Here is a 24,736-nt window from a genome sequence, read left to right on the forward strand (position 1 = left end):
CCTTCTGACTTATAAATGCATTTCTATGTTTTTGGGTTTTTTTTTGTTAGAAATTTAAATAGAAAACTGAACTCAGGAAAATGTGCCCTAAAAAAGTCAGGCAGAGGGCACAGGGCCAGTCACCAGTATTGCCTGTGGTCTCCCTGTAACTAATCTTTCCCCCATCGCTGACTTACCATGCCTTCTCCTGCACTGTCTCCATGTGGAGGCCCAGGGTTGGCCCAAGACATTATGCTGCCTGGGTCCAAAAATAAAATGCTGCCCCCCCCCCCCCCCACCTCTTCAAAAAAAAAAATCTGCCCACCAAAATGCCCCCACATTCATTATTTTATATAAATATAAAATGTTGAAAATATTATATATCCTCTTATCTTCTTCCATAACTAACCACCAGACCGGTCCACCAAAAACACCCACTGTCTGTCCTCAGTCCTCCTGTCACTCCTGTGTCTGCCGGGGCCATGGCACTAGAAGATCCAGCCTGCCCTGCGTGAGATGGAGTGCGCTAATGTCTGACGTCATTGCGCACACCACGACGCGAGGGACGTTCCTCAGAGATGCTCCTTCTCCTCATACTCATCAGTTTGCACTACAGGCGACAGTATGAGTTGGGGAGATGCCACCTGTAACGTGCCACAAACTGATGACACACAAAAGTGCTGGAAAAAAATCTTGGGAGTCAATTTGCTGCCCCTCTCCAAGTGCTGCCTGGCTCCAATGGACCCAGTGGGACCCATGGTAGGGTCGGCCCTGTGGAAGCCTACATCTTGGTAAAGCATCTGAGAAGAAAATGGTCGCACACCACCACAGAATGCAATGAAGAGAAGTTCCTTTATCCACATAAGCACATAGCAGTCGTGTGAAACGCGTCTACTGTCCTACCTTGCTGTACCTTGTACATGTACGACCTAATGAATAAAGGAACTCTCTTCATTGGATTCTGTGGTGGTGTGCAACCATTTTCTTCCCAGATGCTTCTCCTGGTGGTGAGCCGAGGTTCAGCACCTACCCTGGGTTGTGGATTTTGATTTGCCTGAGCGGTGTCATCTCTTTTTATTGTACATCTTGGTAAAGGCAGGGCTTGGCTTCCCATTGTTAGAGTTACTCCCTTGATGGCTGGTGATCTTTTAACTGGTGGAGTAATGATTGAGGTGGAAGAATCCACAGATCCACAAAATTCATGTAAGGAGCAGGAAGATCCTTGCACTGCAGGTCCCCAGGTACGGCTTCCTCTCCAGCAAGGAGAACAGTGATCAGCACAGAAGTGACAACATCAAAGCTCACTACAAATCTCCTACTAGAGACTAGCATTCAGAGAGACAGCAGTACCTTAGTATCAAAAAATCTCCACTTTTTGAGTTTAGTTCCTCTTTAATTATTTGCTCTATTCTTAACTGGGTGTAAGAATCCCCCCCCCCCCCCTCAACTTTTGACATTGATTGTGTTTAGTGATCAGATTCTGATCAGGCTGGAATTCGTCTGTAAGGGGAAATGTAGGAATTTGAGATTTCTGGATTCCCTATGGAGGGATCACACAGGTGGTCTGCAGGAAGGGGAGATGTCCTCTATTGATGAGATTGGATGCCCCTCACACACAGCTGCTGCTTTCCCTCCTCGCTCAGCCAGAGCTTGGCTTGTCAGGGTTATAAATATGTAAACAGTGATTTTCCCATCAGACTCCACCGGAAATGTTCCAAGGGGAAAAGGGGAACATTCCAAAAGTATCAGCGGACTTAACCCTTTGCGCTGCCAGACTGGTCTGCACAAATAATTATGGAGCGCCCTACCTGCCATGTAGGCACATATTCTCTCCGTGAGACAAGGCTAGAATGATTGGATTCACTTTATACATGATGCTAATATACATCCCTCATGTCTGTAAGCCAGCAAGAGATATGTAGTAAAATGTAATACTTCAATAAATACAAAATATATAATATAATATAATATAATATAATATAATATAATATAATATAATATAATATAATAATATAATATACGTCTCCCCTGCATTTAATTGTAGATGGGAAAGCAAGGTCTGTATCACTGTTTATACAGTGTGGTCTGTACTCTAGATGTATAGAAGGATCCTTATCCCATCCTATTGTATCCATATATTTCAATTTTTTTTATAGATAACTACAGGGGAACATAGGCATTATAACTTCCTGTTTTGACTGCAATTCTGCCGCATTTACTGCAAGTTTTCAATGCATACAACAGAGCCTAGATCTCAATATTCATCCCTGATCTGCAAATCAGAGCACATGAGGATTCTCAGCCTTGACCAGCCTCTTGGAGCACATGATGATTCTCAGCCCTGACAAGCTGCTCAGAGCACATGATGATTTCAGCCCTGACCTGCAAATCAGAGCACATGATGATTCCCAGCTCTGACTTGCAAATCAGAGTACGTGATGATTCCCTGCCTTGACAAGCTGTTCAGAGCCCATTATGATTATCAGCCCTGACCTGCACATCAGAGCACATGATGATTCTCAGCCCTGACCTGCAAATCAAAGCACATGATGATTCTCAGCCCTGGCCAACTCCTCAGAACACATGGTCATTATCATCCTTGGCCAGCTGCTCAGAGCACATGATGATTCTCAGTCCTGACCAGCCTCTTGGAGAACATGATTATTATGAGCCCTGACCTGCAAATCAGAGCACATAAATGATTATCAGCCCTGACCTGCAAATCAGAGCACATGATGATTATCAGCCCTGGTGATGGCTGATCATCATCCACAAGCGAGGTGGATGGAGGAATCCTCCCCGCTGTTCTATTGTATTCTGTAAGTATACAATCATTCTCAGCCCTGACCAACTTATCATCCCTGACCAGCTACAAAGAGCACATGATGATTATTATCCCTGGCTAGTTGCTCAGAGCACACAATGAATATCATCCCTGACCAGCAGCTTAGAGTACATGATGAGTCTCAGCCCTGGCCAGCTACTCACATGTGAGTTTCAGTCTTTGTCTTTATGTGGCTGGATGATTTGGCCACCAAAAGCACATGCATCTCTTCTCAAACTTTCTGAAGCTTTTCTACTGCAGTAATGTCTCTAAACTGGACCACTCTTTCCCATACTATGTTCCATGGTAGTTACCACACTACTACCACCACCACCACTGTCTTCACCATGCTCCCTGATTTCCATATGGTACCTCAACTCTGAGCCCCCCTAACTGCAGCCTTGTCACTGTTTTTGTGGTCCAGTGACTTCAGAATGTCGTAAGCTGTACCCCATTCCACTAAGCACCAGCCCCTTAACTAGGCTGCACGATAGGTTTGTCATGGCTTATGAAAACAGCTTAACTGCCCAGAAGAGAGAAAGGACAGTTCATTTATGACTGCTGTCCTCTGCCTAAGGTAAACTCCACCTTTGCCACCTCTCTTGTCATCCTGCAGTCCATGAACAGCTCCTCCCTTCCATTCTTTCCCGGTGGGTGGGACATAATCAGCTGCTGCTCCCTATGATCAGGTCCCCCTGCCTCCTCTCTTTTTCCCTGTCCATGATAATAACCCTCTTTCTCCTCTCTTTTCCCATATTCATGATCAGGTTCCACTGTCTTCTTTTTGTTCCCCTGTCATGTTCATAACCCACTGTCACCTCCCTGTTCCCCTTGTTCATGATCACGTCGCATGGTCTGGTCCAAGTGTCTCCTCTCTTTTTCCCTTGTCTATGCGTAAGAGGGGCTTTGTGATTGATGGGTTTTGGCGCCAAACTACAAATCCTTACCGACACTCCAGCCCTGCTAGAACACTTTCCCTCCTGCTGAGGCTGGACACTCTGCCATCTTGTGCCCTGCTGCTTGCCATTGGCCGCCATATGACATTCCCGGTCATAGACCTTTGTATCCCCAAGGAAGTAATCTCCAAACAAGATGTGGTTTTCTGCACTTTACTAGTGGTACTCAGTCACATCAGGAGGACACACATTCCAGAGTCACTTGACATTATTCAGTTAATCACATTTAGTGGACGGTTCACTGTAGTCACAAGCGAAAGTATGTGCAGCACCTCAATAGCTCCCTTACAGTCTCCCCTCTACCCAGGGTAAATGGTACTCACAGGACTGTGCCCTCTGTAGTCACCTTTTTGCTAGTTACATCTCTCCTCAGGACCCTCCCAGGAAATAGCCTCACACAGGGATCTTCACCCTCACCTAAAAGGCCTTTTGCAATCTGCCCTAGCCCCCATCTCAATAAGGGACAAAAAGACTACAGTCGGCTCCTCCTGTGCACAGGTTCACTCTATCTGGCCTCCTGTCCTGTCCAGTGCCTGTGTGTGCTGGGTACATCCACATAGGTGTGGGGAGCTTAGTTCCCATGCCCCAAATGTGTGTGCCCCTACCCACTTGGCTTATATATAGGCTCTAACTAAAAGGGGCCTAACACCTGGTGTCACTACCTGCTTGAACAGACACTATTCTGGTATAGATCCACCCAGTGGCGAAGTAGCTAACTGCACCTGCCTACATATGGTCAAGTCCAGTACTATTAGTCTGGGCAAAATACTGCCCTACATTCACCATCTGGATTTAGGCCTGGCAAGAAGAGGCAAGGGCTGACTGGTTTCTGTGAGATAACACAGATGGTTTCAGGTCACAGACATCCTGTGCTGTATGAGGGTATCTTATATGTTCGGTGGGATTTAGTTAATGTGTTTCTGGTGGAAAGGAGACAATAAAAGCAGCGGTTTTAAGGAATATTTGTTGTCAAATGATGAATCACACAGACTATAACATGCTCCAGATTACAGCAGAGGCTTTTTACCAGCACTCCAACCGCAGCCTTAAAATGAACTCATCATTATACCTAGCTCCCAGGATTGTTTCCACGATTGTTCCCCCTACACCCACAAAATTCACATTATTCCATGGAGCTCTTACTTACAAGTCATTAAAGGGGCACTACTCCTTCTCAGGAAAGCATTTTAACAAAGCTGACTTAGCAGACAAACCCCGCCTGCTGAGTGTCAAAAATGTTCACATGGGGTTCACCCTTTATATCTTTGACTGCATTTAACCTTATTATCTGAATAACCCAGACATTGGGAAGGTTTCTTTTCATCCTTTCCAATTCTCAGAGGCTGGATATACTGCACACAATTATGTGACCAAAGCCCTTATTTCCATCCTAAAGCACTGTGAAAGGCTTGGGGAATCTGCTGCTACACGACAATTCAGATTCATACTACAGTAAGTGGACTTAGTGATTTTAGCATGGCTGCAGTGTGCACTGGATAACGTTTGCAGTTGCTGCTTTGGTGGAGATACGTTGATGATATACGTGAGAAACATCAGCTGATCTATTAGCATCTGATATTAAATTGTGTCAGTGTTTTAAAGAACTTTGTTTTTAAGCATGCTTAAGATCCCGTTCACACTGGGGCGAGCCGACTTTGCCGGGCGACCTGTGTAATCGCGGTGCGTAGCTCGCACCGCGACCTCGGAGCGGCCGGCACAGACTTCATATAATTAAAGTCAATGCAGGTCGCTCCGGGTCGCCCCAAAGAAGCTCCGGACCCTTTTTCTAAGTCGGAGCGACTTGTGTCGCTCCTATTAGAACGGGTCCACAGCTTCTCTATGGCAGGCGACCTACGGCGACCTGTCAGGCGACCAGGTCGCCTGACAGGTCGCCCCAGTGTGAACCGGCTCTTACAGTTGACTCCTGAGTCCAAGGAGGCAGCCATAGCTGGCTGTTACCAGCTCTTTTTTTTCTCAGAGAATAAGTGCAGATATTCCCCCTTCTGAGTCACCCTTATTTCTGCCCCCTACCTACCTCCAAGCACATCCTTTAGTTTCACTCCCTACCCACCTCCCAGTACCTCCCCTTTTAGAGAATACAGAACCAAGTATCATTTTGTGGCATGGAATTTGTTAATGATAAAAAGAAAAGCAACAAAATAGGTCCCCTGCACTAGGCAACAATAGACATCCTCCTCTTCTCCAGCAACAATTGATCCCTTCAGCAACAATAGATCCCAACAACAATAAACCCCCTCAGCAACAATAGACTCCCCGCAACAAAATACCCCCAAAAACAATAGACCCCCCACAAGCAAGAATAGATCTCCCAACAAGCCAACATCAATAGACCCTTCAGCAGCCAGCAACATTAGACCCTTCCCTCAATAACAAATGTCTCCCAACAACAAGTGATCCTACACCAATATAACCCCCCCCAGCAATAACAGTTACCCCACTAGCAACAATAGACCTTCCAGCAGCCAGGATCATTGGACCCTCTAGCACACCCCAGCACCCTTTGCCAATACAAACGTTCAGTCCTGGAGGTGCCAGAAATGCATTCCCCCATGTTCCCGTTGAAAAATAGCCCTGGCCGTTACATATGCATCCATTGCTTTCTGCTTAATATAGTACCACAGCGACTGCACTGTAGACTAGGTTCACAAATGTGCGTTTCTCTTCTACATGTCTTGGAAAAAGTACAGGTGCTTTCTTTTGATACAATTATATGCCTTTTTGTCCCCAGAGACTTCAATTGGAGGGCATAGAAACTAATTTAAAAAAGCATTAAAAACACATGGAAAACACATGAAAGTGCAGACTCACAAGTCTGACTCTAGCAGAAGTAGGAGGGGTTCCCTATCACAAGGGTGGACATATTCCCAGTGGGCGGGTCCTAATCACGTGCTTGAAGAAGATGGAAGAATCAAAAATATTCTATGGAATCTTCCAACATTGTGATCCATTCAAAGACCTGCTATTGGCCATCTATTGGCCATTGAAAGCTATTAGGGATAACATCCAGTAGGTTTTTTATGAAAGACTTGATTCATATTGTTCCCCCTAAAAAGAGTGGTGCTTGTATTGCTTTTGCACTTTCCTCCCTCTTTGTGGTTTAACTAGTTGACCAAATGGATTATGCAGTTAATGGAGCAATCAGAAGTACTTGTAGATCTTCTGGCCTAAAGATGCCTGCCTGTCCAACTGCCCTTCTGAAGCCAGCCACCCTACTGTACCCCTCTTTCACTTTATGTCTGTCAGCCCCCTTTGACTTACCAAAATAAATGCGCTCCTCTGTGGCTAGTAGTTATTCTCATCAGTTGCAAATCACAGAGGCAAAGGGATTGTAGTGAAATATAGAGCTCCCTCTAGTGGATAATTCTCAAATATGAATATTTAATGGGAGGAATGGTGTCCCATCATTGGTGTCAGTGGGAGGAATAGTGCCCCATTGTTGGTGACACTTGGAGGAATAGTGCCCCATCATTGGTGTCAGTGAGAGGAATAGTGCCCCGTCATTGGTGTCAGTGGGAGGAATAGTGCCCCATCATTGGTGTCAGTGAGAGGAATAGTGCCCCGTCATTGGTGTCAGTGGGAGGAATAGTGCCCCATCATTGGTGTCAGCGGGAGGAATAGTGCCTCATTATTGGTGTCAGTGGGAGGAATAGTGCTCCATCATTGGTGTCAGTGGGAGGAATAATGCCCCATCATTGGTATCTGTATGAGGAATAGTGCCCACTCATTGGTGTCAGTGGGAGGAATAGTGCCCACTCATTGGTGTCAGTGGGAGGAATAGTGCCCCATAATTGGTGTCAGTGGGAAGAATAGTGCCCCATCATTGCTCTCAGTTGGAGGCATAGTGCCCCATCACTGGTGTCAGTGGAAGAATGACGTCCCATCATTGGTGTCTGTGGGGGGAATAGTGTCCCATCATTGGTGTCAGTGAGAGGAATAGTGCCCCAGCATTGGTGACAGTGAGAGAACTAGTGCCCTAGCATTGGTGTCAGTAAGGGGAATGGTGCCCCACCATTGGTGTCAGCTGTGGGAATGGTGCTCCACGATTGGTGTCAGTGAGAGGAATAGTGCCCCATCATTGGTGTCCGTGGAAGAATGGTGCCCCATCGTTGGTGTCTGTGAGAGGAATAGTACGCCATCGTTGGTGTCAGTTGGTGGCATAGTGTGCAATCGTTGGTGTCAGTTGGTGGAATAGTGTGCCATTGTTGGTGCCAGTTGGTTGAATAGTGTCCCCAGGGCCAGATAAAGGCAAGCAATGGACCACATTCGTCCACCGGGCCGCAGTTTGGAGACCACTGATTTAGACATACTTTATGTTAAGATCAATGACAGTTGGGAGATTTTCAGGGGGGCCCGTTAAAAATTTTATTATGGGGCCCCATGATCTGTAGTTAGGTCCCATCTAAAGCCCAGATTAAACCTTTTCTTCGTGCAAAGCATGACACAACCTCCAATAAATGATCTGCCATGCATAACAGAAAACAAAATCAAATCTTTATATTATTACAGATGTCAGAATAGTAAGACGAAAGCCCTTAATAAACATCTCTGTATTTGTATGTGCTGCAAATGTAAGAGGGCGCTGCTGTGTGATCAGTCGTGCTGACTTGGCTGGGAATGCGTTCAGGAACTCTGGATCATACGTAGCGCACAGGGTTAATCTGTATTGTGAACTCTGCACAATGCTGACAATGAATCTCTACAGTACATTGAACAAATCATGACTCATCAAGGCTGTGAGTGATACAATGTTACAGAATGGTGACATAACATAAGTATGTTTCTTATGGAAAGCTACAGAATGATCGCATTTCTACCCCACACAGCATGGTAGGTAAGGCCAGTCTGGACCCCTTTCACACGGGGGGCTGTCCTGCAGCTGGTAAAAAAATATTTTATTTTGAAATTCCAAGACTCCAGCCACAGCAATCAAGCTTGGTTCACACATATGTGATGCGGGAACCCTGCGAATCCCCTGTGGGTTACCGCATCGCATTCAAATCGCAGGCAGTTCACGCTGCCATATGCGAATCGCTGGGGGTGTCAATACAAAGTTAACGACATCCCCCAGATCAGTTTGCATATCGCAGTGCGAACTGATAGTTCGGACATGAATCGGATCACATGGGTGTAAACCACCATACAATCTGTATGGCCGAATTTGCATCGCACAGAGATTGAAAGTGATTTTAGGAGCAGTGCGCTCCGAATCACATGTGATGTCTGTCATCGCTATAGTGTGAACCGGGGCTCACTTACGGTTGTATATTGCAATTAAAAGCGATTACTTGCGTATACATGCGGCTGCTTTTAGCTGCGGTGGAACATTCTCTCAGTTTCCGAGTGCACTGCGATTTCCTGCGGTTATGTACAAGTTTATTATTTCTAACAGCACAAAACCGCATGTCATGAAACCGTCGCTAAACGCATTGTGTGATTGGGGCAATATGAATGCATTGTCTGAGTTTAGCGGCAGTAGATAGCTTTGTCTATCTGCAGCTTAAAGCTTGATTCTATCCGCCCGTGTGAAAGGGGTCTATATGCATTGTATGACATTCATGACAAAAGCGACAATTTAACTTCAAAATCAGTGAAATGGCTGGACATCTTAAAGAGGAAGTAAACCCTTCATGAAAAAAATGAGAAAAAAAAAAAAAAACTTTTTTAGAACAAGGCATAATGAGCTAGTATGCATCGCATACTAGCTCATTATGAAATACTTACCTTAAAACGAAGCCCCCGCAGTTCCGCCCGCACAGCGACACGACGGCCGACATGTTCGGCCATCCTGCTTCCTGGTTCACAGCCTCTGGCCATCTGATTGGCCGGAGGCGTGATTACATCACTCCCGTGCATGCGCGCTGGAGCCGCCGTTCATGGCACAGGGCTCTGAAGGAACGGCACGGGTGGCTGTTCATTCAAGGCGCATGTGCCAATGACGTAATAGGGTGGATTAAAAGTAAATATCTCCTAAATGGTGCAAGTTTAGGAGATATTTACAGGCCTTATTAAATGCTTACCTATAGGTACAACTTCCAAGAGAGGGTTTACAACCTCTTAAAAGTATATCTATATCTAGAGTCGCAAGAAGTCTTCTACCGTCATCTAGTGTCACCAATCCTCCTGTAGATGGCAGTATAAGCTGACAGTAGATGACTTTCTGGGTTCTTCAATGAACTTTTGGGCTGGATTCACTCTTGATTCACATGCGGCTCACAGCAGGGGTCCGGTGCGTCCCTGTTCTCCATTTCAGGGATGAATCAGTCCCGAATTTTTGCCTGAATTCGGACCTGAAACGGAGCCAAAGACGCACAGGACCCTTGTGCAATTTTCTACGCAGCCACCCCAGGGATGTGTGAACCGGCTCCATTGAGAGCCGCACAGTCTCCATCCAATTCGCATAAGTGTGAACCCAGGCTAAAGTGATATTAAAGGGCCCTCTTTAGATATGGACTTTTTTTTTTGCCCTCTAGTCATGCATGGCTGACTCATTCTGTAGGAGGCTACTTCAAGTTTTTGGCTTTTGTTTTTTTTTTTTTGTTTTTTCCTTCTCTTTTCTCTCTTTCCTTTTATTTGTTTGTCTATTTATTTATTTAGTTGTGGCTTTTTTTTTTTTCTTTTACAGCCCATTCACACTGCCGCGACAGGATTTTGTGGGGCGACCTGTGAAGTCGCGGTGCACAGCATTTCTCATCCATTGAGGGACAAAGGAGCCAATTTTCTGTCACCAACCCTCCTGTAGGTGGCAGTATAACCCAAAAGCAGAGGACTTCCTGTGTCCCTCAGTGGATGAGAAAGAAAACTTGATTTTTTACTCAACTTAAAGTCCATTGAGGAACACAGAAAGTCATCTACTGCCAGCTTATACTGCCACCTACAGGAGGATTGGTAACAGTAAATGACTTGTGTTCCTCAATGGACTCGCAGAAAAAGAATTTAAAGGGTAAGTTCACCTTTACAAAAAATCTGTAAGGTGAATTTGCACTGGCCCCCTCCCCAGCCCCCACCGGTCCTGCCATATCAGAGTACGGTGATCCTCCACTGTCAGGTACTGAGAACGCCTGGGAATTTGAAATCCTCCTGGCTTTCTCTCCTTTCTTCGCAGCACTGATAGGACAAGCTGTACAAATTCTGATTGATCAGCGCCGTCCATGTGACAGTGCTGACCAATTTGAATGCCTCTCCTCCGTACGCTCTGAGAGGCATGGATAGGAGAATAAACCACAGGGATTTAAAATCCCGGACCGGTGAAGCGGCACCCCGGTGCCTGACAGCGGGGGATTGCGAGACTCTGGTATGGCGGAAGTTCCCAGTGCAAGTTCACCTTACAGATTTTCTCCACTCAAAAGGGAAAGTTCCGCTTTAAGGTCTCGTCCCCCACAATTGGCAAGAGGAGCGGGGGAGGGGGGGGGAGCATGTGCCCGATTTTGACAGGTACCTGCTCCCACTTCTGTTTGGCGCATGGGAACCGAAGTTCTCCTCCCTACCTCCTGCAGTCTTCTGGGACTCTGAAAGGGTCCCAGAAGACTGCATCCACCAATCCAGGATGCACCTCGCGACTCGCGCATGTGCAGTGGGCACTCGGTGGTGAAGTCGCAAGCTGTCACAGCCAGGTGCCCATAGTGAAGGTGCCGGTGCTGCCAAGGGTGGACGACGGATGAAGACGGTGAAGACGGCTGGGGTGAGCTCACCGCTGGACCGGGGGACAGGTGAGTGGCTGATTTTTAAAAGTCAACAGCTACACTTTTTGTAGGCCTGACTTTTATTATTTTATTTTATTTTTTTTTTATAAGTGGCTGGAGCTCCTCTTTAAGGTGAGTAAAAAACCCAATTTTCTTTCTCTGTCATCAATCCTCCAGCAGAGGGCAGTATACTAGACAGTAGATGACTTCCCCGTGTATATAATATATATATATATGTATATATATATATATATATATATATATATATATATATCTATATATATATATATATATATATATATATATATATATATGTGTATATATATATATATATATATATATATATGTATATATATATATATATATACACACACACAAATCACCTACCCTTAGATGTAATGACTTTTGCCAGCATCTTTGCTTTTATTTTTACTTGGTGACCCTGACAGTAAAACATCTACTGTCCTAGGGTGACAATGCCAACCCACTATACTGTAGCTTGTCATTTCAGGACAACACTATAGAACACCCCCCATTCTCCTAAATTCTAAAATACAGTGGGAGGTGTTCTGTAGTTCACACAGGGGATTGGGCCGAGCTGATAACCCTGCCCAAGATTTCAATGCAGTTCAAGTAATGAGCTCACCTGATTTTTGGCAGCATAAACAGATATTTGTGTACTTATTGGACAGATATAAAAAAATATCAATTGAATATTTAACGAACTAAAAGGGAATAAATAAAATAAGTTCCTTGTTAGGGTTTACATACACTTTAGGGCTGTTGATAAATCAGTAAACCTCTGTATTACAGTACAGAAAATATATGCATCAATGTACCTTGATCAAGAATCGTGGTGTGTCAGTAAATCTGTACATTATTATATACAATGCTGTGATGTGTCAGTAAATCTGCACATTATTATATACACTGCTGTGATATGTCAGCATATTAGACAATTTTTACAATGGTGACATAGAGCATTACATTGGTATTACTGAACAAGGTTTTTACATTTTTTTTATATAGCTGGAAAGTGAAATTTGTCAGTAAATATGCATGTTATGGAGCAGAAGAGAGAATATTTTGTTACTGATGATGCTAAATGGTGATTTAAGTCAGTAAATCCGGATATTACAATGTAATGTGAGTTATTATTTGTGTGTATTACAAGGAAAAAAGATGATTTAAGTCAGATGTCTGAAATGAATGCCAAATGCAGACAAGTAATGAACAATACTTTGTGTCAGCGAATGAATGTATATTTTTGTGTATCTAAAATGCTAAAAAAATATCAGAAAATCCATATAAAAAAACAAAAAAAAAAAAAACAGTAAATTGGTAATATGTGTCAGTAAATGTGTATTATGGTGTAGGGTAAAAATTGTTAGCAAATTAGTAAATATTGATATATGTTAGTGTTTATGTAAATAACTAAATGTTGAAAGGAGACAATATATAACAATGTGGAGGGTGGATAAGTGTCAGTAATTGTATATATCTCAGTATAGGAAAGTGCTATGTGTCAGTAAATTACTATATCTGAGCATAGGAGGGTGATAGTGTCATTAAGTGTACATATCTCAGCATAAAAAGGTGCTGGGTGCCAGTTATTGAATCCAGCTCAGTATACAAATGTGATATGGGTCAGTAAATATATATATATAGCTAAGTATAAGATATTGTAAGGTGCTACGTGTAAGTAGTTGTAAATATTTCGGGATAAGAACGTGCTTTGTGTCAGTAGATGTATATATCTCGGGATAAGAATGTGCTATGTGTCAGTAAATGTGTATTATGGTGTAGGGTAAAAATTGTTAACAAATTTATGTATGAAATAGTAATATTGAAATATGTTAGTGTTTATTTAAATAACAAAATGTTAAAAGGAGACAATATATAACAACATGGAGTGTGGATAAGTGTCAGTAATTGTATAAATCTCATTATAGGAAATTGCTATGTGTCAGTAAATGAATATATCTGAGCATAGGAAGGTGATAGTGTCATTAAGTGTACATATCTCAGCATAAAAAGGTGCTAGGTGCCAGTTAATGAATCCAGATCAGTATACAAATGTGATATGGGTCAGTAAATATACATAGCTTAGTATAAGATATAGGAAGGTGCTACGTGTAAGTAGTTGTAAATGTTTCGGGATAAGAAGGTGCTTTGTGTCAGTAGGTGTATATATCTCGGGATGAGAATGTGCTATGTGTCAGTAAATGTGTATATACAAGGATAAGAGGGTGCTATGTGTCAGTAAATGTATAGAGCTCCACATAGGAGGTGCTATGTGTCAGTAAATGTATAACACTCAACATAGGAAGGTGTTATGTGCCAGTAAATGTATATAGCTCAGTATTAAAAGGTGAAGTGTGTCACTAATTGTCTATATCTCAGTATATGAAGGTGTTAGGTGTCAGTAAAAGTGTAGAATATCATTATTCAGTCTCTCTCTCCCACCTCTTTCAGGTTCAGCTGTGGATATGGCAGTGATGGGCTCAGCAGGGTCTTCCCAGCTCCTTGTCCTGTCTGTAGATCTCTGCTCTGACCGGTTGCCCTCCCTGCTGTCTGCTATTTATACCTCTGGAAGGGGCACGCAGGAGCAGAGCCTGGAAGATCCTGGCATCCTTCCCTGTGTGACGAAATGAAAGAAGAGGCTGTGAGCCAGACCCTCCTGAGCAGAGACTGAAGCAGCCCATCCAAGACAGACCTGAGTGTGGGGGTAAGGAGAGCCATTCCCCCCACACTCAGCTGCAGCTATAGGTCAGGGAGAGAAGCAGGACACCTCCCCTCCTGTCTGCTGCTCACCATAAGACAAACATAGCACTCAGCCAAAACTTCCCTCCTCTCCAAACACTCCAACTCTTCTAAAAGAAACCTTCCCTTCCCAAGTAGAGTGTCAGCTCTTGGGAACAGTCTCTTCTTCGTACTGCTGGTCAGGGGACAAACACTGCACTCTGGCAGAACTTCCCTCCTCTCCAACTGTTCTTTAAGAAACCTTTCCTTCCCCAGTAGAGTGTCAGCTCTTGGGAACAGTCTCTCCTTCATACTGCTGGTCAGGGTACAAACACTGCACTTTGCCAGAACTGTCCTCTCTAAACAGTTCAACTGTTCTTTAAGAAGCCTTCCCTTCCTCAATAGAGTGTCAGCTCTTGAGAACAGTCTCCTCTTCATACTGATGGCCAGGGGACAAACACTGCACTCTGCCAGAACTTCCCTCCTCTCCAAACACTCCAACTGTTCTATAAGAAACCTTCCCTTCCCCAGTAGAGTGTCAGCTCTTGGGAACAGTCTCCTCTTCATACTTATGGCCAGGGGACAAACACTGCACTCTGCCAGAACTTTCCTCCTCTTCAAACACTACAACTATTCTTCCCCAGTAGAGTGTCAGCTCTTGGTAACAGTCTCTTCTTCATACTTCTTCTTTAAGAAGCCGTCCCTTCCTCAATAGAGTGTCAGCTCTTGGGAACAGTCTCCTCTTCATACTGCTGGCCAGGGTACAACCACTGTACTCTGCCAGAACTTCCCTCATCTCCAAACACTCCAACTGTTCTATAAGAAACCTTCCCTTCCCCAGTAGAGTGTCAGCTCTTGGGAACAGTCTCCTCTTCATACTTATGGCCAGGGGACAAACACTACCCTCTGCCAGAACTGTCCTCTCTAAACAGTTCAACTGTTCTTTAAGAAGCCTTCCCTTCCTCAGTAGAGTGTCAGCTCTTGGGAATAGTCTCCCCTTCATACTGATGGCCTGGGGATAAACATTGCGCTCTGCCAGATCTTTCCTCTTCTCCAAACACTACAACTGTTCTACAAGTAACCTTTCCTTCCCTCCAGTAGAGTGTCAGCTCTTGGGAATAGTCTCCCCTTCATACTGATGGCCTGGGGATAAACATTGCCCTCTGCCAGAACTATGCTCTTTTTCAAACACTAACTGTTCTATGAGAAACCTCCTCTTCCCCCAGTAGAGTGTCAGCTCTTGGGAACAGTCTCCCCTTCATACTGATGGTCAGGGGATAAACATTGCCCTCTGCCAGAGCTATCTTCCTCTTCAAACACTACAACTGTTCTACAAGTAACCTTTCCTTCCCTCCAGTAGAGTGTCAGCTCTTGGGAATAGTCTCCTCATCATACTGCTGGCCAGGGGATGAACATTGCCCTCTGCCAGAGCTATCTTCCTCTTCAAACACTCCAACTGTTCTATAAGAAACCCTCCCCAGTAGAGTGTCAGCTCTTGAGAATAGGTTCTCTTTATACTGCTGACTTCATATCGCAAACAACATTTGTCAGTTCTAAAAAAAGGAAATTTGTCAAAATAAATTTATAACTAAATTTTACTGACTGACAACCGTTATCGATCAATGTAATCTGTTGTTTAGAAATGCAGATGGCACAATGGCTGTGTGTGTGGTGAGCTTGTGACCCTCAAACATACAATTCACATAAAAGGGTAGTTGGCAATACCTACCATGTGTTCCCAGGCAGGTATGCAATTCCGGTTATGTTGGCACACACTGCCATTGGCTTTGATTTACAGCTCACTGGGTTTTTAATTGAGGTACAAAGGTGCAGAAATTGGGGTAATCCGAGGTGCGAGGGGCAGAAATTGAGACTGATCTGAGGTCTGATGGTACAGTAAATGGGGTGATCTCAGGTGTGAAGATGCAGGAACTGGGGCGATGTGAGGTGCCAAGGTGCAAGTACTGGGGGGAACTGAGGTGTGAAGGTGTAGGAATTGGGGTGATGTGAGGTGCCAAGGTGCAAGTACTGGGGGGAACTGAAGTGTGAAGGTGTGGGAATTGGGGTAATCGAAGGTGCCAAGGTGCACGTACTGGGGGATCTGAGGTGTAGGAATTGGGTTGATCTGAGGTGTGAAGGTGCAGGAACTGGGGTGATGTAAGGTACCAAGGTGCAAGTACTGGGGGGATCTAAAGTGTAAAGGTGTAAAAATTGGGGTGATCTAAGGTGTGAAAGTGTAGGAATTGGGGTGATGTGAGGTGCCAAGGTGCAGGTATTGGGGTGATCTGAAGTGTGAAGGTGCAGGAACTGGGGTGATGTGAGGTACCAAGGTGCAAGTACTGGGGGGATCTAAGGTGTGAAGGTGCAGAAACTGGGGTGATGTGAGGTACCAAGGTGCAAGTACTGGGGGGATCTAAGGTGTGAAGGTGTAGGAATTGGGGTGATCTAAGATGTGAAAGTGTAGGAATTGGGGTGATCTAAGATGTGAAGGTGCAGGTATTGGAATGATCTGAAGTGTGAAGGTGTAGGAATTGGGGTGATCTGAGGTGTGAAGGTGTAGGAATTGGGGTGATCTGAGGTGTGAAGGTGTAGGAATTGGGGTGATGAGAGGTGCCAAGGTGCAGGTATTGGGGTGATGTGAGGTACCAAGGTGCATGTACTGGGGGGATCTGAGGTGTGAAGGTGTAGGAATTGGGTTGATCTGAGGTGTGAAGGTGCAGGAACTGGGGTGATGTGAGATACCAAGGTGCAAGTACTGGGGGGATCTAAGGTGTGAAGGTGTAGGAATTGGGGTGATGTGAGGTGCCAAGGTGCAGGTATTGGGGTGATGTGAGGTACCAAGGTGCATGTACTGGGGGGATCTGAGGTGTGAAGGTGTAGGAATTAGGGTGATCGGAGGTGCCAAGGTGCAAGTACTGGGGGGATCTGAGGTGTGAAGGTGTATGAATTGGGGTGATCTGAGGCGTGAAGGTGCAGGAACTGGGGCGATGTGAGGTACCAAGGGGCATGTACTGGGGGGGATCTAAGGTGTGAAGATGTAGGAATTGGGGTGATGTGAGGTGCCAAGGTGCAGGTATTGGAGTGATCTGAAGTGTGAAGGTGTATGAATTGGGGTGATCGGAGGTGCCAAGGTGCAAGTACTGGGGGGATCTGAGGTGTGAAGATGTAGGAATTGGGGTGATCTGAGGTGTGAAGGTACAGGAACTGGGGCGATGTGAGGTACCAAGGTGCAAGTACTGGGGGATCTAAAGTGTAAAGGTGTAGAAATTGGGGTGATCTAAGGTGTGAAGGTGTAGGAATTGGGGTGATGTGAGGTGCCAAGGTGCAGGTATTGGGGTGATCTGAAGTGTGAAGGTGTGGGAATTGGGATTATCTGAGGTGCCAAGGTGCAAGTACTGGGGGGATCTGAGGTGTGAAGGTGCAGGAACTGGGGTGATGTGAGGTACCAAGGTGCAAGTACTGGGGGGGGGTGGGATCTAAGGTGTAAAGGTGTAGGAATTGGGGTGATCTGAGGTGTGAAGGTGTAGAAATTGGGGTGATCTAAGGTGGGGTGATCTAAGATGTGAAGGTGTAGGAATTGGGGTGATCTGAGGTGTGAAGGTGTAGAAATTGGGGTAATCTAAGGTGTAAAGGTACAGGAACTAGGTTGAACTCAGGTGTGAAGGTGCAGGAACATGGATGATGTAAGGTGCCAAGCTGCAGGTATCGGGGTGATCTGAAGTGTGAAGGTGTAGGAATTTGGGTGATCTGAGATCTGATGGTGCAGGAATTGGGGTGATATGAGATCTGAAGGTACAAGAATTGGGGTGATCTGAGGTGTGAAGGTGCAGGAACTGACTGAGGAAATGCTTTCTTCTACCTCCACCAGACTGGTGACATTATCTCAGTCTAGGCAAAGTCCCTGATTGGAGCTTTTTATTGATAAAAAGGTGGAGTTTAATTGAAATATAATGCTGTTACTGTATATTGTAACATCAGGAATTGTGAAGTCTCTAACATACAGACTTGTGAAGATACTGACAGGTCCACTTTACATGCTAGTAATAGAAGGATGACAAGCAATGCCGGGACCTCATCTATCCGCGCTGAGATCGCTATTTCATATTTGTGGTCATACAGTATGTGCTGAGAATGAACATCAGATATTATCAGCCAGAAAGAAATAAAATGTCATAACATTCCATCTCCCGAAATCTACCATCTGATGAGTCTTCTATGAGCAGACCAAACTATTCGCTAATCCACCAAACTACCCGGGACATAGCACAGGAGACTGAGAGAGGGGGGCTTCCAGATTCTCTGTATCTCCAAACACAAACCAAGGCTGCGGAGTGGAATTTAAAGTGTTTGTTACTCTTAAAAAAAAAAAGAAAAAAGGGGATCCTGTTCCTATAAGGCATGTTATACAGCACAGTGCTTGTGCTGTGTAATTTGCCCCCCTGTATCACCTGAAATACCTGGCTGATCCTGCCTAGCTATACCCTCCCCCCTGTAAACTGACCACGGCATATCATGGCTGCTGAGCCCTGACACCGTGGTCAGTTTATATGCTTCCGTCAGCCGCAGCCCTGCTTCTCCGGTGTCCTCCTCTGTCCTCCTCCCCACTACCCTCCCTACCTATAAGCTCCCAGATCCTCCCCCTGCTGTAAAAAAAATAAAAAACACTGTTTGTGCTTTCTATAGTTCCCTCTGTTATATAGCATTAACCTTATTTATAAACGGCGCTCGGTGCTCACGTGACTGCCAGCTGGTCTCCTCCTCTCCTCGTCCCGGCTAACGTCAGTGGGGGATACCCAGCACCTCCCACTCCAGCTTTCAGATCAGGAGTAGAGACCAGCGGGCAGTCACGTGAGCGCCAAGCAGCGCTCGTAAATAAGGTATTATACAGCATATTTTTTATAAATGATATCAACTGGGGAGCCTAATGTTATCTTATATTACATACATATTTTTGGTAAAAAAAAATCCCAATAAGCGTATTTTGATTGGTTTATGCAAAAGTTATCGCGTCTACAAACTAGGGGAAAGATTTATGTCATTTTTATTTTTATACTAGTAATGGCGGCAATCAGCGATTGCGGGGGACAGATTGGACCCCTAACTGACATTTTTGACACTTTTGGGGGGACCAGTGACATTACAGCAATAATCAGTGCTAAAAATATGCACTGTTACTGTAATAATGACATTGGCAGGGAAGGGGTTAACCCCAGGGGTGATCAAAGGGTTAAGTGTGAGCCTAGGGGAGTGTTTTCTAACTGTATGGGGGAGGGACTTGTGAAATGAACACAGAGATCTGTGATCCTATATATAAGAATCACAGGCACTCTGTGATCAGTTCAGAGAGAACAACAATCTGCTGTGTTTACAACAGCAGACCGTCCTTCTCTCTCAGCGGGGAGCGATTGGGGGTGCCCGGCGGGAATCGCGGCCGGCGGCCCCATGGATCGGCATCACCGCTGCCTAGTGGGGGCAGGCGCTCACCCCAGGAGAGCTCCCCTGAACCGACATACCCATACGTCGGTTCGCGCAGCTGAGCCAGCCTGCCGCAGTATATCTGCGACGGGCAATCGGCTAGTGGATAATGAATTCTCCCAATCAGGGATAAAGGGAGATGTGACCGGGCTTTCAATCTCTGTTTACACCACTGAAGAGCTGGGGACAAATTAAGATGTCTAAAATCCTTAGTGTTTGGAGAAATTTTGATCCCTAAATATTTAATAGTCGTTGCCCATTGCAAATGAGAATTGGGGTCAGCCAAACTTTTAGCCCCTTAATCAATCAGTAGCATAAGGGATTTACCCAGTGGCGGCCCGTCCTTTGGGGGCGCAGGGGCGCCGCCCCCCCATCCATGCGCCCGGCCCCCTAATCTACATGCAGGGCACCGGACGCATGGATTCCAATGGGGTTTTTTTTTTTTTTTTAGAAGCACGTGATTAGAGCCAGAGGCTCTAATAGGCTTCAAAAAAGGGTGGGCTTGGGGCGCAGAGCACTGCACCCTGAGCCAACCTAGTTGTGTGACAATAGCGAATGAATATTCGCTATTGTCACATGGATCCTCCTCCTGGCCAATCAGGAAGCGGGTCCTGAAACCCGTTTCCCAATTGGCCGAAAGGAGAAGCCATGCCATTGGCCAGAGAGGAGGAGGAGACAGGAGATTGAGGGGGAAGCCGGCGACGGTGGGGCTGGGGGGGGGTAGGGTGTGCGGGCTGGTGTAGTCGGGGGGGGGGGGAATGGTGTGGTCTGTCTGCCGCCCCCCCCCCCCCCCAGCCCATGGAGCACCAGCTGCCACTGGATTTACCCCAATTAGTATGTAGACCCGAAAGGGCCGCAAAGCGGTCCAAGATCCATAGGGCTTCCGAAAGTGAAGGGCCAGGGTCCCATAGAAAGAGAATTAAATCATCTGCATAGGGCGCTACCTTGGCTACAGTGGAGCCCACACGAATCCCAAGTACCTTATCAGATGCCCTCAATGCCTCCGCCAATGGTTCCATGGCCAGCGCAAACAAGGCAGGGGAAATAGGGCACCCCTGCCTCGTCCCCTTCTGGATCAGAAAAGGAGACGACAAATTGCCATTCAGCTTAATGCTAGCTACAGGCAGGGGCAGACTGTCAACTGTCAGAGCTGCATCCTGGCACCTAAAAGGTTAAAAAAATAAAAATAAAGCCCTTTAACCACTTGCCGCCTGCCCGCTGCATATATACTGTGTCAGGCTGACTTGGCTGCGCAAATCGCTGTACCCGGGGGTGAGCGCGCGCTGCCCGAGCGCCGCATGCCTGCCCCCACTAGGAAGCGGGGATGCCAATCCACGGGGCCCGGCGGCTGTGATTGCCGCCGGGCACCCGTGATCCCTCCCCACTGAGAGAGGACGGTCAGCTATTGTAAACACAGCAGACCATTGTTCTCTCTGAACTGATCACAGAGCGCCTGTGATCCTTCTATATAGGATCACATGTCTCTATGGTCATTTCACAAGCCCCTCCCCCATACCATTAGAAAACACTCCCTAGGCTCACACTTAACCCTTTGATCACCCCTAGGTTTACCCCTTCCCTGCCAGTGTCATTATTACAGTAACTGTGCATATTTTTAGCACTGATTACTGTAGTAATGTCACTGGTCCCCCCAAAAGTGTCAAAAATGTCAGTCAGGGGTCCGATCTGTCCGCCGCAATGTCGCAGTCCTGCTAAAAACCGCAGATCGCCGCCATTACTAATAAAAAAAAATATTAAATAATAAAAATGACATAAATCTTTCCCCTAGTTTGTAGACGCGATAACTTTTGCACAAACCAATCAAAATATGCTTATTGGGATTTTTTTTTACCAAAAATATGTAGCAGAAAACAAATTGGCCTAAAAGGATGAACAAAAAAAAATAGATTTTTATATATTTTTTTGGGAATATTATATAGCAGAAAGTGAAAAATATTGTTTTTTTTTTTTTTTTGTTTTTCAGAATTGTCGCTCTTTTTTTTGCTTATAGCGCAAAAAATTTAAATCGCACAGGTGATCAAATACCACCAAAAGAAAGCTTTATTTCTGGCGGAAAAAAAAGGACATCAATTTTATTTAGGTACAGCATTGCACGACCGCACAATTGTCCATTAAAATAACACAGTGCCGAATCGCAAAAAATGGCCTGGTCATTAAAGGGGGCAAATCCTTCCGGTCCAGAAGTGGTTAATGGGGGCAAATCCTTCCGCTCCAGAAGTGGTTAATAGGAATATATGCAGTTACAGGGAATGCCCAGCAGAGGGAGATCCATTCTGATACTTTGTATTGGTTCTCCAACAGATGACAATGATTTGTAAACAAGATCGTTTCTGGAAATGTTTAAATGCTGCCGCAGAAAAGGGGCGGCCGGAATCCTCGGCAATCCTGAGATGGAGATGAAAGGAAGTTTATGCATCTGTGTTATCGCCAAATCTCTGGGCTTGTTGTATTTACGAGGACACGACCTAAACGCGTTCATCCGAAGCGTGTAAACAGCGGGGGGCGCTCAGCGACCCGACTGCCTGTGTGGGTACAGGAGCACCTTCGCTTTCACCTGTTTTCCACTCAAGGGGATCTCCATTTTTAGTTAAAGCGAAACTCCAGGCAGATATAAAAGACACAAATGAATGCAGCTCTGCAATAATGAATACAACAGTAAATGTGTATTTTTAAATACAAGCAGAGTAAGTACCTGGTGTCAGCCTATTGCAGTCTCTGATTCTGAGAGGAGGAAGCAGCACAACGAGCCAATCAGCTCATGTGCTGACAAGAAGCATGCTCTTACAGGCAAAGCGATGTAGGGATACTTTGCTCGCCTGAAGGAAGCTAGGGGGTGCACGCCGCCAGCGGCGCACTCCCGCCCCTGATGGACAGTGGGTAAGCCGCTGCAGTTGTCAGGCGGCTCCGATTGCCGTCTGACACCCGCGATCGTTCCCCGCTGAGAGAAAAGAACGGTCGGCTGTTGTAAACACAACTGATCGTTCTTCTCCCTGGAATGATCACAGAGCGCCTGTGATCCTTCTATATAGGATCACATGTCTCTATGGTCATTTCACAAGCCACACCCGCCCCCACAGTTAGAAACATTCCCCTAGGTACACATTTAACCCCTTGATTACCTATACTGTTTACCCCTTCCCTGCCAGTGTCGTTATTACAGTGACAGTGCATATTTTTACTGTAGTAATGTCACTGGTCCCCCAAAAGTATCAAAAATGTCAGTCAGGGGTCCGATCTGTCCACCGCAATGTCGCAGTCCCGCAAAAAATCGCAGATCACTGCCATTACTAGTAAAAAAACAAAAACAAAAAACAAAACATTAAAAATGACATAAATCTTTCCCGTAGTTAGTAGACGTGATAACTTTTGCGCAAACCAATCAAAATACGCTTATTGCGATTTTTTTTACCAAAAATATGTAGCAGAAAACAAATTGGCCTAAAATGTTAAAAAATTTAGATTTTTACATTTTATTTTGAGAATTTTATAGAGCAGAAAGTGAAAAATATATATATTTATTTTTTTTTCAAAATTGTCGCTTTTTTTTTGTTTATAGCGCAAAAAATAAATATCACACGTGATCAAATATCACCAAAAAAAAGCTCTATTTGTGGGGGGAAAGAAAGGACGTAAATTTTGTTTGGGTACTGCGTCTTACGACCACGCAATTGTCCGTTAAAGTAACGCAGTGCCGAATCGCAAAAATAGGGCCTGGTCATTAAGGGGGCAAATCCATCCGGTTCAGAAGTGGTTAAATTATATCTAAAGCCACATTTTAGGCTCCATTAACATATAGGCATTTCGGATCTTGGGCAGGATTTCTGCAATTCTGCCCATGATTCCGAACCATCGCAAGTCGCAGGACGCCCGAGCAATTCCCGTGACTTGCAATGGCACCCCATGATTTTGCCGCGATTGTCGTCTGACGAATCGTGATAAAATTGTGCAAACAGAATTGCGGGACGCCTGTGGTAAAATCGCGCAAACAGAATCGCGGGACGCCTGACACCCAAAAGAAGTACAAAAACTTTTTTTGGGCATCAGGTGTCCCGCAATTCTGTTTGCCCAATTTTACCGCGATTTGTAGAACGACAATCGCGGCAAAATCGGGCCGCATTTGGGGTGCCATTGCAAGTCACGGGAATGGCTTGGGCATCCTGTGACTTGCAATGGTTCGGAATCGTGGGCAGAATGGTGGCAATTCTGCCCGCAATCCAAAATGCCTATATGTGAACGGAGCCGAAAGGTTTTGGATAGAGCGGAGAAGAGTTTGCTATTTGTGTTTTGAGATTTCTCTGGACTTCCTGTCCCGGGGACACAAAAGGAATCTTGAAGGGAAACCTCTTTTGTAGAAAGGTGTCCCCATTAAGAGTAGGGATCGACCAATATCAGTTTTTCGTTGCCGATACCGATATTTTGGCCAATGCATGTCGATATTTTCGTAAATGTTTTTTTTTTTACTTTACAGGTACTCTTGTGGAGGGATCTGGGGGTCTAAAAGACCCCAAACCCCTCCTCTGCACTTAAAAGCGGTCATTTTTTTTAATTTGGCGCCAAGTACCCGGAAGTGATGTCATGACATCACTTCCAGGTATTTACATGGAGACCCGATCAGTGCCGAATGCGGCTTTGATCAGATCTTCGCCGGCCGTGCAGGCTGGTTGCCCGGTGGGACAGGAGACCCGGGCGAGCTGCGTAAGGTGGCCAGATGGGGGGGGGGAACGTCCCCTCCCGCTCCTTGTAATGACAGCTGAGTGCCTTCTCAACCTCATTGGTTGTCATTACAAGATAGCCGACTGTCGGCTATGGACGCCGGTACCGGGGTGATGCCTCTAGCTGCAGCCATCACTCCAGTACAGCACTTTCCTGAAATATCGGTAATATCTGTAACCTCCGGGGCCGAATCCAATATATCGGGGAAAGTGCATATCGGCCCCCGATATATCGGCTTTGCCGGTAATCCGTCGATCCCTAATTAAGAGATTCAGTAAAAACTGTAAAATATTGGATTTCCCATCACATTCAATAACAGCAGCAAC

At 45.4% G+C, this 24,736-nt stretch overlaps 1 protein-coding gene across 1 annotated transcript in view; it reads right to left on the minus strand.

Moving 5' to 3' along the window:
- Positions 1-14,110, minus strand: part of CRISPLD2 (cysteine rich secretory protein LCCL domain containing 2) — a 75,221-nt gene extending 61,111 nt beyond the window's left edge. Inside the window, exon 1 of the mRNA XM_082270415.1 lies at positions 13,926-14,110. The gene's annotated coding sequence lies outside the window, so the exon portion shown is untranslated. The remainder of the gene's footprint in view (positions 1-13,925) is intronic.
- Between the last annotated feature and the right edge of the window lie 10,626 nt (positions 14,111-24,736).

This window comes from Pelophylax lessonae (genome assembly GCF_965119305.1).
Source record: "Pelophylax lessonae genome assembly, chromosome: 10".
Lineage (NCBI taxonomy): Eukaryota > Metazoa > Chordata > Amphibia > Anura > Ranidae > Pelophylax > Pelophylax lessonae.